Source organism: Pteropus medius, unplaced genomic scaffold (assembly GCF_902729225.1).
Source record: "Pteropus medius unplaced genomic scaffold, Ma_sr-lr_union100, whole genome shotgun sequence".
Classification (NCBI taxonomy): Eukaryota; Metazoa; Chordata; class Mammalia; order Chiroptera; family Pteropodidae; genus Pteropus; species Pteropus medius.
Genome location: NW_024351730.1, coordinates 41,242,471 through 41,261,458, shown reverse-complemented (window position 1 = coordinate 41,261,458; position 18,988 = coordinate 41,242,471). Strand labels below are relative to the sequence as shown.

The window sequence follows — 18,988 nt, the reverse complement described above, 5'->3', positions numbered from 1 at the left end:
AACATTTGATGATGAAATCCTAGACTAGTCTTGGTTGTTGGAGTGGGAATTACAATTTCTGTTACCTAAAATTTGATATGTTAACTTAAGAATTTCAGTAAGGCAAAGTAAAATTTTTTAAATATTAGAAACACTGTAATATCATTGAGGTAATAACTTATAAAATAACTTTAATACAGTCTCTAAATTTTGCGTTTTGTTAAGTTTGACCATAATAGAGCCTCTTAACTTCTGTTGATTCAGTTTCCTGATCTAGAAAAAGGAGAAGGAGCAGAAGACTGCTGAGCCTGTTATTCGTTTCTATTTCTACTGTGCCCATGTTGTGCACATAGTAAGTACTCAATGTACGCTGTGTTTTTAAACATATTAAGAAAAAACCCTCGAATTTTGCTGTTTTAGCTTTCCAATCATTAATCATTATAATTCATGAACTTATTTTTGTTTTTCCCCAGTAACTATTACTAGAGAATACAAAGACTGATGGCAAATAAGTCAGAAATTCTTTCCACAAGCTACTCTGTAAAACTGAGTTCTTAATACTTTCCTGCTGAGTTCTGAAAAATTATACTACCTACAAATAATTTTGATGTGCAATTTTGTGAACAGAAAGGTGTTCAGAACAGATGCTTAAAGTCAAAACAATTATAACTTAAATTCTTACTAACTAATATTAGTTTACAAAAAATGACAGCAGTACGAAGATGCCATGATAAAATTTATTGTACTCAAGCTCCGCCTGGTTTTCCCTTTAGACTCCACTACTCTGCTACTTTTTAACCTCTAAGAACAAATCTTTTATTATGATAGAATTTGAATGTGTATAATATATTCTGAGCAAGGATTTTAAAACAATATATAACATAAATTAGACTCATTTTAAAAGTAGGGATACAAAAACTACTCTGGGTCTTTTTAGTCCATACCAAACCATAGTTAAGACTAGAATCCTAGATTTTAAACTTAAAAGGACCCATCAGTTCTCAGTGTATGCGAGCCACATGTTATGAAATTCAGATGTCTTAGAAAGCTAAATGATATATATTACTGAAAATCCCCAAATTATCCCACTGCTGAGGTAAGAAATAATTGAATTACTTATTTTTACCAGAATTCTGTGTGAAATGCTCCAAAATAAGTAGAATGGAGTTTGTAAATATTTTCATTAAAATGTGATTTTAAAAATGGCTATCTTTAAATTTACCTGAATTGGAAAAGAATCAATATCAAAATTTACTTGAATTGGAAAAGAATCAAATATCAAAATTCCTAAAAAGTTAGAACACAAATTCATGACACAGATTTATTCATAAACATATTCTTAGTATGCCTTTCAGATTCAGTAGCTTAATATCTTTATCTGTTTGAGACATTACTGATATGCTTTTGAGATGTAGACATTATTTTTATCATGGGTCAAACTGTGTCCCCCCAAAATACGTGTTCAAGTCCTAACCCCTAGTACCTCAGAATGTGCTATACTTGGTAACAGGGTCACTGCAGATGTGATTATTGTCATGTGCTGCATAATGATACTTCAGTCAACACCAGACCGCATATAAGACAGAAGTCTCATAAAAGTATAATGGACCTGAAAACTTCCTATCACTCAGTGGCACTTAACCTTGCAGTGCAATACATTACTTGCGTTTGTGGTGATGCTGGTGTAAATAAACCTACTGCACTGCCAAGCGCATAAAAGTAGAGTGCATGCAATTACAGTAGTTGGCTATATCATCTAGGCTTGTGTAAGCACACTATGATGTTAGCATAACAACGAAATCGCCTAGTGACACATTTCTCAGAAAGTATCCCTGTAGTTAAGTGATGCCTGACTGTAGTTAAGATGAGGTCATAATGGAGTTGGTGAGTCCTTAAACCAATATGACTGGTGTCCTTATTCGGAGAGAGATGCTGAAAGGAGAATGCCTTGTAAAGATGTAAAAACACAAAGGGATAAGACAGCCATGTGAAGACAAGTGGAGATTAGAGTTTGTTGCCATAAGCCAGGTTTGCTTCCTGAGATCACAGGAAGCTAGGAAGCAGCAAAAAGGCCTCCTTGCCTACAGGCTTCAGAGGGAGCATGGCCCTGCTGACACCTTGATTTTGGACTTATAACTCCGCAAACATAAAACAATATTTAAGCCATAGGTTTGTGATACATTGTATAGCATCCCTCAGAAACTACTTTACTCCTTCACATAAACAATGTAAAATATTCAAGCTTCATATTTTTTAAAAAGAAAACTATATGACATTTAAAAAAGAGTTTACTATATATTCAGATTTTATACATCTCACAAAAACTATAGTTTTCAGATCACTAACAATAATATACCTCAATCATAATTAATACGACTTAAATTATTTAATCAATATTTAATCATTTAACCAATATAGGACTTAAGATAATCAATTAATATAGGACTTTAAATAATCACCTGTAGCAAACTGATATAGGCACAGCCAATGAAAAACTACCATTTCTTCCCTTATTATTTAATCTACTCTCTAAATTTTTTCTAGTTAATATCAAAATGTTTAGAAATAGATTTTTGGTCCATAGACTAATAGTAATAGCGATGGATGCTCTGCACAGCAGTCTACTGTTGGGAGAGAAGTAAGAATATAGAGCAAATCTCTTTGTGATACAGGCATGCACAGGCAAAGCAAAAACACTAAAAAAGCATCCTCCAGTATCCCTAGCACAAGAACAGCCCACTACTAAAGGATTTTGAAGACTACTGCACTAAAGTAAAGTTAGCAACAGCAAATGTGACTTCAGCTTGACTTCTGACTAGATCGGCTAGACCTCCACCTCGTATTAATTGCTTGAGATAAAAGAAGTGTGCTTATTTTTCAAGATTAAACATTGTTAATCTCATTATCTACTGTTTTTCTACATACAATTACCAGCATTCAATAAAAAATTAAGATATACATTTAAAAGGAGAAGAAAAAATAACCCACTCTCAAAAGATAAATCAGTCTTCAGAATGAGACTCATAGGTGACCTAGATGTTAGAACTATTAGACAAAGACTTTAAAATAACTACGATTAATACAGTAAAGGATCTAGTGGAAAAAGTGAATAATATCCTTGAACAGATGTGGAATTTCGCAGAGAAATAGGAACTATAAAGGGTTAAATGGAAATGCCAGAGGTGAAAACACAATGTTAAATTATTTTAAGAGGCTGAACAATAGACTCAACAAAATCAAGGAAAGGCTCAGTGAACTTGTAGATCAATAGAAATTATAAAAACAAATCACAAATAGACAAAAGAGTTTGGAGACAAACCCAGAGCACCTAAGAGCTGAGAGAAAATAGCAAATGCGCTATATAAATGCACTTGAAAACTCAGAAAAAAAGAAGACATAGAAGACAAGGTAGAAGAAAAATATTTAAAATAATGGCTGAGAATTTTCCAAAAATAATGAAAAACATCATGCCACAAATCTGTGAAGTTTGGAGAATGTTATAAAAAGATACACAGCAAATATCCAAGTTGCTGAAAAATCTAAGAAAAAGAGAATCTCAGGAAGGCAGCTGGAGCAGGTAGGAGTGGCGGGGATATCTGTATTTGGAACAGCAAAAATAAGAATACAGCAGACTTCTCATTCAAAACTATGCAAGTTAAAAGACAATGAAAGAACGTATTTCAGGTAATGAAAGAAAAAAACAAACAAACAAACCTGTCAACCCAGAATTCGAGACCCAGTGGAAATATCTTATAGTTAAGGCGAAGTAAAGAAATTTTCAAACTAAAAAAGATGAGAGACTTCACTGATAGCAAACCTGTTATACAAACAAATATTTAAAAAAAAGTTTTCCAGATAGAATGTATCCTATACTATACAAAAATCTGGATCACCCAAAGAAATAAAGAACACTGAAAATGATAAAAATGAAAGTAAATAATGTTTTCTTCCTATTTTATTTGAAAAGGTAGTTGTCCAAAGTAAAAATAACAATATATTGTGGGGTTTCTAACATATGTAACAACAAAATGTATGACAATACAGGCATACCTCATTTTATTGCACTTTGCAGATAATGCAGTTTTTACAATTCAAAGGTTTGTGGCAACTCTGTGTCGAGATAGTCTTTTGGCATCATTTTTCCAACAGCATTTGCTCACTTTGTATCTGTGTCACATTTTGGTAATTCTCACAATATTTCAAACTTTTTCATTATCATTATACTTGTTATGCTGATCTGTGATCATTGATCTTTGATGTTACTATTTTAATTGTTTTGGGGTGTCACAAACCATGCCCATATAAGGTGGTGAACTTAATTGATAAATGCTGTGTGTTCTATCTGCTCCACCAGATGGGAGAGAGGAACTGAAGTATACAGTTGTTAAGGTTATTAAACTATATGTGATATAATATTTAAAGGTAAACTGTGATAAGTTTAAAATATATATTGCTAACCATATAGTATCCACTAAAAATTTAAAAAGAAATATAACTAATAAGCCAATAATGTGGATAAATGAGAGAAATGAAAATTACCCAATTTTTTCAAAAGGAGGCAGAAAATTACCCAATTTTTTCAAAAGGAGGCAGAAAAATATGGGAATAGTTTGAACAATCAGAAAATAACTAGCAAGATGGCATATTTCAACCATATAAAAATCATGTTAAATACATATGGTCTAAACCTTCCACTTAAAAGGTAGAGATGGTCAGATGGGATAAAATAGCAAGACTCAACTATGCTGTCTACAAATTTAAATAAAAAGACATTCAAGTTAAAAATAAAAGAATGGTAAGATATGTAAACACTAATCAAAGGAAAATTTGTGTCTATATTACTAGACATGGTAGATGACAGAACAAGCAACATTACCAGAGATAAAGTGGGACATTACATGATGTTAAGAAGACATAACAATCTGCGAATCTAGCTGCACTGGATGTTGATGTGCAAGTCTTTGGGTAAATATCTAGGAATGGAATAGTTGGATCTTATGGTGGGCATACACTTATTATATGGTTATTGAGCACTATTACAATGAAAAGAATTTGATGTGCCACTGAAGTTATATTTAAGAAGTTCGCGAATAAAATGAAAATTCTCAAATAAAAAATGCAAATACTTAAAAGAAAGAACAATGTATATATCCCTGAACATACAAGAGGTACCTAAATAAATGCATATTAAATTGAAGTAAAATCTTAGTTGATTCATATCTAGGTAAACATAAGAATTCTCCTCCAAAATCAATTTGGGCACATAGCAAAGTATCAGTACTATTCTATGAAGCTAATTTTAATGTAAACCTTTCCTAGTTAATTTTATAATAAATAATCATCCAAATTATAAAATGAGAAAAAATTCAGAGATGAAGGAAATAAGGTATGGTAAATAAATTCCTAGAAATGACTATTAAGAAATTATGTCACAGTGATTCAGGACTGTAAAGAGGAAAAAGGAAATCAGATCTCCATAAATGAATGATGCAACTCTCAAAAACCATTAAATATTTTTACCTGGAGGCTGATTGTTAATCAATTTTAACATCAAATTACGTTTTAAAAAATTGCCTATGATTTTTATTCATAGTTATGGCTTCCTGAAATATAAACCAAAATGAATAAAAATAATTTAGCGTATCTCCCTTTTCTTTATCACAAAGCACTATGTAATACTGATCTAACAAAGATTAGGTTATACAAATAATGCATATTAAGTAGTATATTATGTAGGAGAAAAAGGGAAAAAAAACCTCATCACCTGGTGTTCCCCCAATGGCAAGCTGACCAAAGGAAAAAACATATTTCTCATCACTGTTTATTTTAAGATGGTTTTTCAGGTCACTGTGGAACTTTTTTTTGCTGCTTATTTGACGCATTACTACAGTTTTGCTGCTCCAAACTCCCATTTATTTAATTTAAAGCCCAGTATGAAAAAAATTTTATGTTAAAGAGCTACTAAATAGAAAAGCTCACTTTGCTGTTTCAATAAATTAGAGTAATTCTTACATAAAGTTTTCAAATTTGGAAAAATGTAAAAAGCTTTTCCTTCATCACGTGGTTCTGCTCCATCTTCTTTCAATTAGGTGAAGTCTATTTTGTGATTTACAACAGATTAAACAAAATGTGGTTTAGGACTACCTTTTGATAAAATTCTTAGAACATATTTCTATATCTGCAATTCTAAGAGCTGAACTATTAAGGCATAAATGTACTTAACAAAGTATGTATTTATAAAAGTGTTAACTTCCTCAAGTATAGTACTCAACCAGACAGTGAATCAGAAACATGGATTTTAGTTCAACACCATAACCAATTTAGCTATGGATTCTGAGAAATCACTTTAACTCTCAGGCCTGTTTCTTTATTTGTAAAATTTGGAAAGGGTGGATTAGATAACTTATAAAAGTCCTTCCTATTTAAAAAGTTTTATGACTTATGTGGCTTTATTTCCTTAAGCTTTCTAATTTCTCATTGGTTTCTTGAATGTACATATCTTATTCAAGTAACATCTGAACATTTTGCTAAATACAGGTTATTTAAACTTTTTGTATGTTTAACCTCACAATATGTAATATAAAGATATAGAAATTACCCACCTGCCATTCCTCTTATCTATCTGTTAAGAATTTCAGACTTAACTACTGCCCCCAGCAAAACAAAACAAAAACAAGCAGCAGTAACAAAACTCAGAAAAATGTAACAGACCACCTCTGTTCTTTCCGATATTAGTAAACTGCTCCATCTTCTGTCCAGTTGCTCAAGCCCCAAATCTAAGAATTACTCTTAGATTTCTCCCTTACCCTCATTCCCAGTTCATCCATAAGTAAATACTATCCAAATTCTTCTGATGTCCTCCATCCTCACTACCATAACCCTAATCCAAGCACCATTATCTCTTGCCTGGACTACTGCAACTCTACTGATCTTCATGCTTCTGCTCTTAGCTTTTAACTTCCACTATTTCTCAACCCACAGCAGCTCCAAGATGATGTCTTTAAAATCTAAATCAGGTCCCCTTCGATGCCTTCTTATTACTAGGATGAGCCACAAAGCTCACTATGAGCCAGGGGTTATTTCTTCCACTTTATTGCATAACACTCTCCCTGTTCATTGCATCTCATATACCTGAGTCTCTTTTCTTTTCTGTTCTTTGAACACAGCAAGTTCTTGCCTCACTGGGCTCTGCAACTGCTATGCTTCTGTAAGGAATATTCTTCTCCTTTGCTTTAAACAGCTAGTTCATTCTCATTTTTCAGACCTTAGCTCAAATAACATCCTCAGACAGAACTTTCTTTATCTTCAGATACTCTCCATTATCTCGTTTATTTCCTTGATACCAATGATCACAACCTGTTAAATATCTTCTTTTTGTATTTACTTGTTTGTTATCTATCTCCTCCTGTGCTAATCCCGTAAAGATATAGACTTCTTGCTCTCATTTTCTCCTATTACCTGGCATAGTGTCCTGAACACAAAGAGTTCAATCAATATTTATTGATTATAAAGTATTTCATGTATATATATGCACAATCCAAAGAACATGAAGGCATGGAGTGAGAATTTCCTGGGATTTACTCACCATCATTACTGGAAGAAGCACTCAAATAATATGATCCATAGTGTAGGTACTGAGACTTTCTTAGGCAGAAACATAAATACATATATTCAGTGACATAAAGTATATTTCTAATTCTAACCTCATGTAGTAGAGATAAATTTTTTCCTGTGTTATATAGAAAGCTGATTAAAAGAAACATTCAACAGGTTTAATCTTTGTTAGTATATTGTTTTACTATGGTGGCATGTCTCTTTTGATTTTGATTACAATCCTCAGCATCATAATACTGGATTTAAAATAAACATTGCAAATGATAAAAATTATGCCCCCCTCCCAAATTCATCCTCCAAAATAGAAATTTCAGTTGTTGACTCTACATGGTATAAATGTATTTTCCTAATAAATAAATTTTATAAGTACAATCATTACTTATTGTATGTGTTCTATAGCCTGGCGGGGAGGAGAGAGACGATTTTTAGTTTAAAAAGGATTTTCATACTCAATAAAGTTGGTAGGCTGCAAAACCGATTATCCTATTTTGGCTGTAGTGCATGAAAAAAAAAGCTGACAGTCAATGACCTAAATCATTAAGTGCAGTAGTATATTTAAGTGAGACACACTGGCCATTCTAATATGGATGATATAAATATTCTTCTTAAATATACTGCCTTTTAATTTTGCCAAGTGCTATTTTATTTTTCTGGAGCATGGTAATGGTAAGTAGATATATCTACATTGTTTCTCAAGATGAAGTTAAAAGATATTTATGAAATGTTAGGGAAGAAAATTAAATTCTGATACTTATTTTTCTTATTTCTCTTATGTACCCTAAACATATTCAAATGTTTTAAGAATTCAAGTGAAAAATTTGAACCTGTCAAATAACATCTAACCGAAATTCAAAAAACAACTTATTCACAATCCAGGTGCAGGTAAAATGCATGAAAGACTAGATACAAAAGCAAAAGCTATAAATATTACATCAGTGAAATTACAAAAATGAGTCATGAAGGAAAAAATCCACCATGACTGTTAAACACTCATATATCAAAAAAAAAAAAGCTTGTAATTTTGTGGCTTAGTATTATATTCAGGTTTAAATTCTGCATTTATGCAAGAAAATTCCAAATATATTTATATATTTACGTTTATAAGGATTAGGATACGAAAGCACTAATTCCACAGATGCAGTTTAAAATTAGGTCACAGCATGGCATTTGATGGGCATGACTTTGGAGTACCTGCTGATGGTAGTATTAATTTCTGTAGTCCAACAGAATTCTCCTGTCAGTCAAAATTGTTTGACAATTCTTTTTTCAAAAAACCTTTATATGAAAATAGAGCATCCATAAATCACCATATATTAGCTAAAGAAATCATCAAAGTTATCCTATTCCCTGCACTGTTATATTATCATTTTATTATCAGAAGACTAAATATCTGTGGTTATAAACAAGTAAGTCACTAAACTCAATTATTATAAAATTACCTTAAATCACTCCTGAAAAACAGCTATAATGTAATTTAATGCTCCAATTTACTAGTCCACTTACTCAAGATCAAAATTAAATTTTATTCCAAATATTTTAAATATAAGAGATGCTTTGTTTTACAGTATTTCATACTTTAAAAAAGATGTGCTAGACTATATATGTGTGTGCTATGTCTCCACACATGTATATATAGTTATGATTTAAAATTTAACTTGAACTGGTAACAGCACAATTTCTCCAAAAGTACAAACATTTATTCTACTCAGCAGGAAGAATGTGAATTATTCACCTTTAAATGGTATTTATCTTTTGTATTTCCTCCCGGGCAAGGGAAATGCCTCCAACTTGTAGCAGAGACAACTTTGATTAAAAACAAAGAAAATTCTTAGTATTTCACTTCGTTACAAAGAAGAAAAATAGGAAAAATAAAAACAGAACACAAGAGCAAAAGATAACATGTATTGATGGGGTTTCAATAAGCAGTCTAATTTTATGTTTAATGTGTCTAAACTTTAACTTAATCTTTAACAGGTAAAATTAGAGTAGTAAAGGTAAGGGGGAGAAAACAGATTTAAATAATGAAACCCCCCCGCAAAATCTTATTTTTGCAGAGTTTTGTAATTAGACTCTCCCCACCCTATCTAAGACTTGTTAATCAAGAAAGGAAAAATTCCAAAGGTTTTTGACTCAGAGACTATAATGGAACTGTTATTCAAGGAACAGCAAAAAAAAGGAAATTTGACATCCATAAATGACATCTTATTGAACTCAAGAAATATCACCTAATATTTTGCAATATTCAATGCTCCCTCATATGTTGCCTCTATTTTCATATCTATAAAATTGGTAAAAGTATTATTCCATCTCTTTAACAAGGCATTAGCTTTTTATAACATAGTACTTAGAAACTGATTAAGCATTAGAATAAAATAGCTATCTAATATGTTCTTTGCACTACAGTTTTTATTAAGATAAAAATTTATAGAAGGTCAGATTTTAAAATACCATTTGCACACCGATGTTCATAGCAGCATTATTCACAGTGGCCAAGACATGGAAACAACTGAAGTGTCCTATGACAGATGATTGGATAAAGAAGTTGTGGTACATATATACAGTGGAATATTACTCAGCCATAAGAAAAGATGAAATACTGCCATTTGCGACAACATGGATGGACCTGAGATAATCACGCTAAGCGAAATCAGCTAGACAGAAAAAGTTGAAAATCACATGATATCACTTATATGTGAGATATAAACCTAAAAGCAACAAATGAACAGGACAAACAAACAGAGACTCATGGACATGGACAATAGACAAGTGGTTATCAGAGGGGAAGAGGGAGGTAGATGGGGTAAAAGGAATCAAATGTATGGTGACAGAAAGGAATCTAACTATGGGAGGTGAACACGCAATGTAAATATATATATGACTTACCATTAAAATGTACAGCTGAAATTTATCGGATTTCGTTAACCAATGGCACCATAAAAAAATCAATTAATTAACTTAAAAAATACCATTTTAATAAACAAGAGGGACTTGAGTGTGATACCAAGTATAAAAATGGAAAGATCATAGTTCCTCAAAGTGTAAACTATCTGAAGGGTTAAAGTATTTAACACTGCTTAAACCTGGTGCTGTACTATGCAGGAACCAACCAGACTGAAGATAAACAATCCAATCTCCCTTTGTATTTTAAATTCATTCTCTTTCCTCCAGTCAGTATTTATCACTTCATGCCTGGCTGACTATATGGCTTCCTGATATTTCTGCCTCATTTTTCTTCCTGTTCCAATCCAAATTATATGCTTCTATGAAACTGAAAATACTAATTTCGAGTAATTTTCAGTGGCTCTTCCTGTCCACCCATCACAGTACAAAATAACTCCTTAGCCTGCATGCATTTTAAGTACACAAAAGAGACTCTCTAACCACAGTAAACTTTTATTACCATTTGGTTAAAAAATCATATTTTCATGATTATTCATAATATGCCCCGGAGCCCCAATTCTGAACCTCTCCCCTACACCACAAGTTCCTATCTCCTTGCCGCTGACTTCCACTTTACTGAGAAGATGCAGGCCATGCTAGAAACACTCTTTTGACTGCACTCTCTAATAACTTTGTTTTTTTTTCATACTTTCACCGATCTTCTGTCATTTTCCCATTCTAATCCTGTTTACTTGGATTCATGATTTAATTTCTTCTTTTTTCATCTATGATCTTTCTCTATCAATTATTCCTTCTAAGAAATTTACTCTGTCCTTGTCCATACTAGCCCAACAAATAGGTTCCTATGTCCAATTCCTCTATTTTACTCTCACAGTGCTGTCCTTCCCTTAAATTATGTCTCTTCTTTTCTTATTCTACTTCTAGAAAGTTAATACTTTCCCTTCGTTTCTTCATTACTCATCATAGCCCTTGAAATTTGACTTCTTTCCCCACAAGGCTCAAAAATGTTTTTAAAAACATGAATGTCTGTTGATCAAATCATCAAAGTTCTGTATTTTTTTCTTGGCAGTCCCTGACACTGTTTACCACCCAACTCTTCGGATTCGGTGACAACGAATTTGTCTTCCTCAACTCTTTTGTGCTTCTTCGCAAGCTCCTTCACTTCTGCTATACCCTAAATGAGGCTGTTTTTCTCATGCTTTTCTTTAAACATTTCTTGTATTCCCATGGGTCAACCATCATTTTAAGTGCATGAATCTCAACTTGATAACAGCACTTCAAGTTCAACATGCCTCCAAACATATTCACCTGGTTGAGATCTCACTATTTCTGTTGTTGGTATTATCCAGATTTAAATTCTGGACTCATGGACTTGTTCCTCCCACCTGATGTCTTCTTAGATATTCTCACACACACACACACACACACACACAGACACACACACACCACCCTTCCTATTCCCTCTTTCATTGTTCTTCAGGCTTGGGGGAAAAAGCCTCTTAACTGGTTAATCTTCATTTAATCTACTGTCCAATGGTTTTTAAGGAATGTGCATCACATTCATTTAGGAAGCTTTTGCAGAATATACACAATAGGTTGGATTCTAGCCTCAGAAATTCTAATTTGTTGGTTCTAGGGTATGGCCAAGAAAACTTATCTTGAAAAAATTCTCTAAGGGTTTCATATGCATACTACTTGGTTTGAATGTCTTAAACTGTACATCTCTTTCAAATTAATGTTTTGTATGGTATCAATTCGAGCATTTAACTCTTTTGCTCAAATACGCTCAATGGCTCCCCACTGTACAAGTCCTTCTCCAATACGGGTTCTAGACATGTCTCCCCACTACCAGACCCACTTTTTAAAATGTTTTCCTGTGCCCCTGAAAAATCTTTTAATCTCTTCCCATAGGTCCAGATGCTATGCAGATTAAATGTTTCCTTCTCCATGAACATCACTGGATGAGCTCAAACACAAATGAGCTCCCTCCAAGAACTATATTGTGTATCTTCTTACGACATCTTTCACATAGTATCTTTTTTACTTATTGATAGACATGCTTCATTACCTTCAATTCATTACAACTTTCTTAAATATAGGAGACATACTTGGACAATAAAATAGAAGTGATTATCAGCAAAATCATTTTCCCCTTCACATATTTGCATTGATTTTCTAGAACAAAGGTAAATTATAAACTACTTATAGGCTGATTCTGACTGACCAGAAATCTCACCTGAAGTAGAGGCCTACGGCCCAGCACAGAAATTTTCCTGAGACAAGGAATGCTAATTTCTAACCTATTATGATAAATAGTTGTATGGAAAGCAGAAGCTACTAAGTTCTTTCCTGCTGATTATCTGTTCTGATCAAGGCTCCAAAAGTATGAATTCTCTCTCCCTAAATTTTATTTTGGTGTTATTTTTTTTTTCCTCTGAAAGTCAAATTTAGAAGGAGAAAAATATAGAGGCAATTTGGTCCCCCACTTTAATTGCACCAATCCAGTCAGAAAACAATTACTGTTGTGGGTTATACTTTTAAAATTTTATATGTATGTTATATGTATATAATCATATATTTTTAATATCTATGTTTGTCCCCTCCACTCCTTTAAGTAGTGCTGAAAGAAACAAGGCCATTTCTCCACAGAAGAAATGTATGCTTCTTGGATATGGAGTTCTTTAAAAAATTTTATTTCGAAATAGAGAAATTGAAAAAAAAAAAAATATCCCATGTACCCTCCATCCAGCTTGCTCCAATAGTAACATTTACATAACTCTATTACAATATCCAAACCAGGAAACTGACACTGATATGATCCTCAGACCTTACTCATATTTCATCAGTTTTTATGCACTTGTGTATATCTCTGTGCATATATGGTTCTAAGCAATTTTATCACAGTATAGATTAATATAATCACCATTGATAAGTGGTATTCTAAAATATTCACTTTCATGCAAATCAAAGATAAGCATTTTTTCAGTCTCAGAAAACAGAACTTGAATATATTATATAATACAAAAATTGAGCAGGTATAATGAATGCAAAGTAGAACTGTATTTTGATTTAAAATAGACTAGGAAATACATTCAAAACCTCAAGTTTTTAAGTTGTATGCTTGAAGCAAGTTCAACTTCCAAAAAACAACACATTTGAGCTATATTACCCTTCGCTAAATACCTTCACTAAAGTACTCAGGATTATTTCTTGGATTCTATTGAAGATTAGTACAAGAAACAATCATATGGAATATATTTGGGCAATTTTTACAGAACCATTATTGAAGATGTTGTCTCTAATGTCAGTCTTTGTATATTTTCTGCATATTTTAAGAGAGATGTGTACAGAATCATCTAAGGAGCTAATGATATCTTGATGATAAATTTCTTTTAGCATTTGTCAATTATTTTTTGTTTGATTTAAGAACTAGAATATGTCTCTTTAGCATAAAGTAAAAATGACATAGCATATCAAGTTTTTTTTATTTGTTGTTTTGTTTTGACCTTGGCTGCCCAGAAGCACAAATTAAATTAGTGCTCATTACAATAACTATATTATCCCTGATTCTTACTTACTAGATTTATCTTTGCCTCTTCTTATATGGCTTCTGGCCGTAATATAATTATTTTAAATATCTTATTTATATTAGTGTATGTAGTAAATTATGTCACAGCATACTTTTTAGAAATAATGTTATGGACTGAATGCTTGTGTCCCTCCAAATTCATATGTTGATATCCTAACTCATGCTGTGATGGTTCTGCGAGGTAATTAGGACATGCAGGTAGAACTCTCATGAATGGGATTAGTGTCTTTATAAGAGACAGGAGAGAAGCTTGTTGCTTCTTTCTTTTCTCTCTCTGCCCTGTGAGGATACACTGAAAAGAAGGCCATGGGCAACTTGGAAGGGTGCCCTCATGGAGCACTGTAATCTTCTGGTGCCTTGATCTTGGTTGGGTTTCTCAGCCTTCAGAACTGTGAGAAATAAATGGTGGTTTGAACTACCTAATCTATTGTATTTTGTTACAGCAGTCTGAGCTAAGACAAATGATCATATACAAATGCTATATATTTCCCTTTGCATAGCAGTTCATAATTTATATTACACATTTATATCATAAGCCATTTTAATCCACACTACAATTTCACTTTACCAATAAGAAAACTAAAATTCAGAAAGATTAAATGATAATTTAGTAAATAGTACAAGTGGAAATTCTATCAATCTGTAATATTTCCAGAGGACATATTAAAATTTCACTATATTAATTTAAAAACAAACTATATTTCTTTAATAAGCAATGCACCAATTTGCTTAATTTCTAAAAAGATGGCTCCAATTACTACTCCCATCATCCATGTATTTTTAATCTGATCAAAAATCACATATTTAGTGTATACTCTGTAACTGTCCACAAGTTGTATTCTTTTATGCATTTTATTTTCTTCACCATATTAAAATTCGTTAATGGTATGAACTTTTTTTTAGAGCTTATGACAGTGTTACAAAATGACATCTACTTCCAACAATGTATGCAGAACATCTTTACAATTGACTATTTTCATGTGATAATACCATAATTACTGTCTCTAAAAGTAACAGTCTCATGTAGCTTGTTCTTATATACATGATGTACTTTTATAATAAACCATTCATAAAATACAACAGATTGACTGATGAGAGTTAAAGAATCTTATTTTTATACTTATTGGCTGATAATTCTAAAACTGAATACTGAAAAAAGGTAGAGTAAATATACAGACCTGCCAAACCTTTTAAAAATATAGTTAATCAAATGCTTAACCTAATTTATATCACTGAAATAAACATTTATTTTAAATGCCAGAAATAAATAGTTCCCTGTTGACTATAACTGCTGTACTTTTATTACTTAAGCAATTTCAAAGCATGTGTGCATTATATTAATACATATTTAACATTACAAATTAGAGAATTATTGCTAATTCTTTTTCAGCATTTGCAGTAGAACAATGAATTCCCTCTTCATCCATTACATAAAAATAGTGCAGCATAGTTAGAATCACTAACATGCAAATAGGTCCACACATGGATTTGGGTATCCTTTCCATTTACATTTGAAGTCAATGAAATAAATATCAATATTTATTTCACTTTATAAACACTAGCAAGCCTGATTATTATCTCATTTTGAATATTTATTCATCAGTGAGCAAGAATCCAATTTTCTTTATAGCACATAAGATAGTATATCATATAAGCTTCTTAAATATGCATCTTTCCAATAACAAGACAATTATATGGGAACGAGCATTAATTTTATTTCTATAAAGGGGCATATTTATTTAAATTTAACAAGTATTAATCTCAATTGTATATTATTCATTCTCTAGTGTATAAAAAGGCACACATGTTTAATTTTATGTAATCATTTTCTTCTAACCTCTACTATATAACATTTAATCAGTATATTCAATATCAGTCATTTCCTAACCTCAAGCAGTAACATCTGCAAACAGAAAAACACTCAGTCTATCATCGATTTATCTCTATGAATTATAAATAATGGGTGGGAATTTAAATGTATCAGCAATTTAAAATGTTTACAGCTATATAAATAAAACTAATTACTCAAAGAAAGGAATTCCAGAAAGATACTATATAAGGACATAGTATTCATTTCTGAAATTTAATATTACTTCTCTTTCTTTAAAATCATATTCTCCAGCATATCCCCTCACAGCTTTGCTTATTTCTTGCCAAACTGAAATATAATTTTTTTCTCTTCTTTGATCTAAAATATGTCAAATTTCTAATAAAAAGAGTTATTTTGGTAAAGTTACACAGCAAAAGAGTTTTAAAATGTTGCTTATATCAGAAGTCTGTTGGATACCTCTAAAGAAAAAATCTATAACTGAAGTGCCTTGAAGGCTCTCTGGAAGAACAGAAAAAAGACTAGGCATTTTAAATAAAAAATGTTCCCACTCAGTGATTTTTTTCATCTCCATATGCAAGAGGGAGACTGGGATTTAAGAAGTTAATCAGCAACAAAGCCTCGCTCCGTCCCACTTAGCAGTTACATCACATCAGTCTGTTACCTGATGTTGGCTTATATAAGACAGTTCTCTTCCATTAGAAAGAGTTTCTAAAATGGGCACTATCAAAGCTGGCAAAACTAAAATCTGACCTACTTTTTTCCAAAAGATTTCAATGGATTTAACTGAAGTATGCTAGGAAATACTTTACTTTTTAAGTGTCAATACAAATCTGTAAAATATGCACACATTTCTTAATTTTATCCCTAGTAGTGAAGTCCTTATGGTGCTTTCTGTATACACTGACTTTACTACCTATTGTAAGCCTAGTATCATTCTGAATAAAGCCACACTAAAAAGTTATTCATTTATAAAATATAAGTAAACTGATTATTCCAGCAGATAAGTTTAATAAAACACAACTGTGAATTTTAAAACATGTTATTTGTAAGAAAAATATTTCTGGTATTTATAAGGCTGCCACATATAGTTTTCTATTATTCTTTTAAGAATGAAGCATTACATTCTCCAGGACGGAGGTTAATTAATTAAAATAGAAGCCATTCGATACTTTTTGAAAAGAAAAATTTCTGCGTTCTTTCAATTCTCAATTGTCATAAAATATGAGAGATGCATTTCAAGTAAATTCACAAATCAACTACATATCATCACATTTATAGACTTTTACATTATTCTTGTAATTCAAAAATAGGTGCTGTACTTTTCCTACAATTATTCCGGAGAAATCTCTAAGAAGTTCACAGAGATTTAATGTCATATAAAAGGGTAAGAAGGCATACAGTCTAATGGAAATTATATGCATAAAACAGCAGGACACAATGAATACATTTCATTACATGATTTACAGTAATAAATCACTTCTTATATTCATTCATTTTTAAGACTACTAACTTCATTTTCTTCAAACAGGTTTAAATGTATAAAAAATAGCCTGTATTCACTATGCTTACTTTTACACTTAATTATAATTTCCACTGAATTAAATAAGACAGAAGTGGTTATAAATATTTATAAATAAATGAAAAAATTAACTTCATAGCTTAAAGCATATCCACAGATTTTATACTGTATACCTCCTAAGAACAAATAGATATGATAAACACTATAATAATGGACTACAGCATCATCAAAATAATAATCATATTAACTAGACATTTGTTACCCTAACTTCAAAGTTCTTTAGGGTATACAGGAAATAAAGTTACTCTGTGCCCATAAAAACCACAGTAATGTGAAACAATAGATTGTTATAGGTGTTTCTTCTGTTTTATCAACATTATGTGAAACTCCAGGATGAAAGTACAAAAAACAGATAACATTTCCTATGTTCAAGCAATGTGTAATTCCAGGATAACTAAACTGAATAAAGATTAAAGAATACTTTTGATAGTCTTAAATTCTAATAGTAAACACAGATGGAGGATAGGAATAAAAATAGTAATGATCAATGCTCTTCAAGTTCATGTCATCGATCTTTGATTATTACTCTAAAGAGATCTTTAGAGTAATATATTATTTAAATCCATATGTATATAAAATATACATTAAATGTTTCATTTTTGAAAGCTAACATTATAAGCTATGGCATTTAATAAAAATCCTAAATATGAAAGTTATTACCCTAGGATAAAAACAGCTGGAATGAAGAAACAGGTAAACTTATAAGTAGTAATGAGACTGAACACTGTAAGTTAAAATTCATATTAAGACATCGATGTCCTTCGACATAATATTTAATGTTCCAGAAAAAGGAAGGAAAGGAGAATAAAAGAGAGTAGCCTTACCACTACTCCTACAGAAAAGTTAAAACAGAGGTATATTTTCAATCTTTTTTTCCTATCTTTTTCTTTTGTATAAATGAATACGTTTATGATTTTCTTTACTATTTGGCTTACATGCACAAATCATATTGGAAGCACTATTATAAAAGGTGTTTTCTAACAAAACATAATTCATTCAAAAGGTGAATTATAAACTCATTGGGGAAAATAAGCAATGTAAGTTATCCTAGTTATATAAACAGAATTAAATTCCTAGGAGACTTTAAAGGTGAAATTTAAAATATGTGGTTTGGGTTCAGAAAATAGAAATTTAGGGAAAATCCTGATTTTAATTAAGCCTAATTAAATTGAATATACTCAAGATTTTTTTGTATTTTGTTTACAAATATGTGGGAAAGTAGAAAACGTACAATTTTTGCAATATAACCACACCTGAGTTCTTGCTTTCTCTCTGCCTGGTAGGACAGTATATATTAGAAAGTGGTGAGGATGACAACGACATTATGACAAATAGGAATGGAGTCAATGCAGATGCAGTAGGCCAATCTAGCTTTTGAGAAGATAATGGTTTTTATGAATAGTTTTATTGAATTGCAAGTAATTAAAAATGTATTTGGACAGACTCAGAAACTTTGAAAAGCTATGTCCTCATTCAGAGATAGTATTTTAATAAA

At 31.5% G+C, this 18,988-nt stretch overlaps 1 protein-coding gene across 6 annotated transcripts in view; it reads right to left on the bottom strand.

Moving 5' to 3' along the window:
• The window catches only part of RAP1GDS1 (Rap1 GTPase-GDP dissociation stimulator 1), a 133,924-nt gene that overhangs the window by 50,717 nt on the left and 64,219 nt on the right, over positions 1-18,988 (bottom strand). The window lies entirely within an intron of this gene.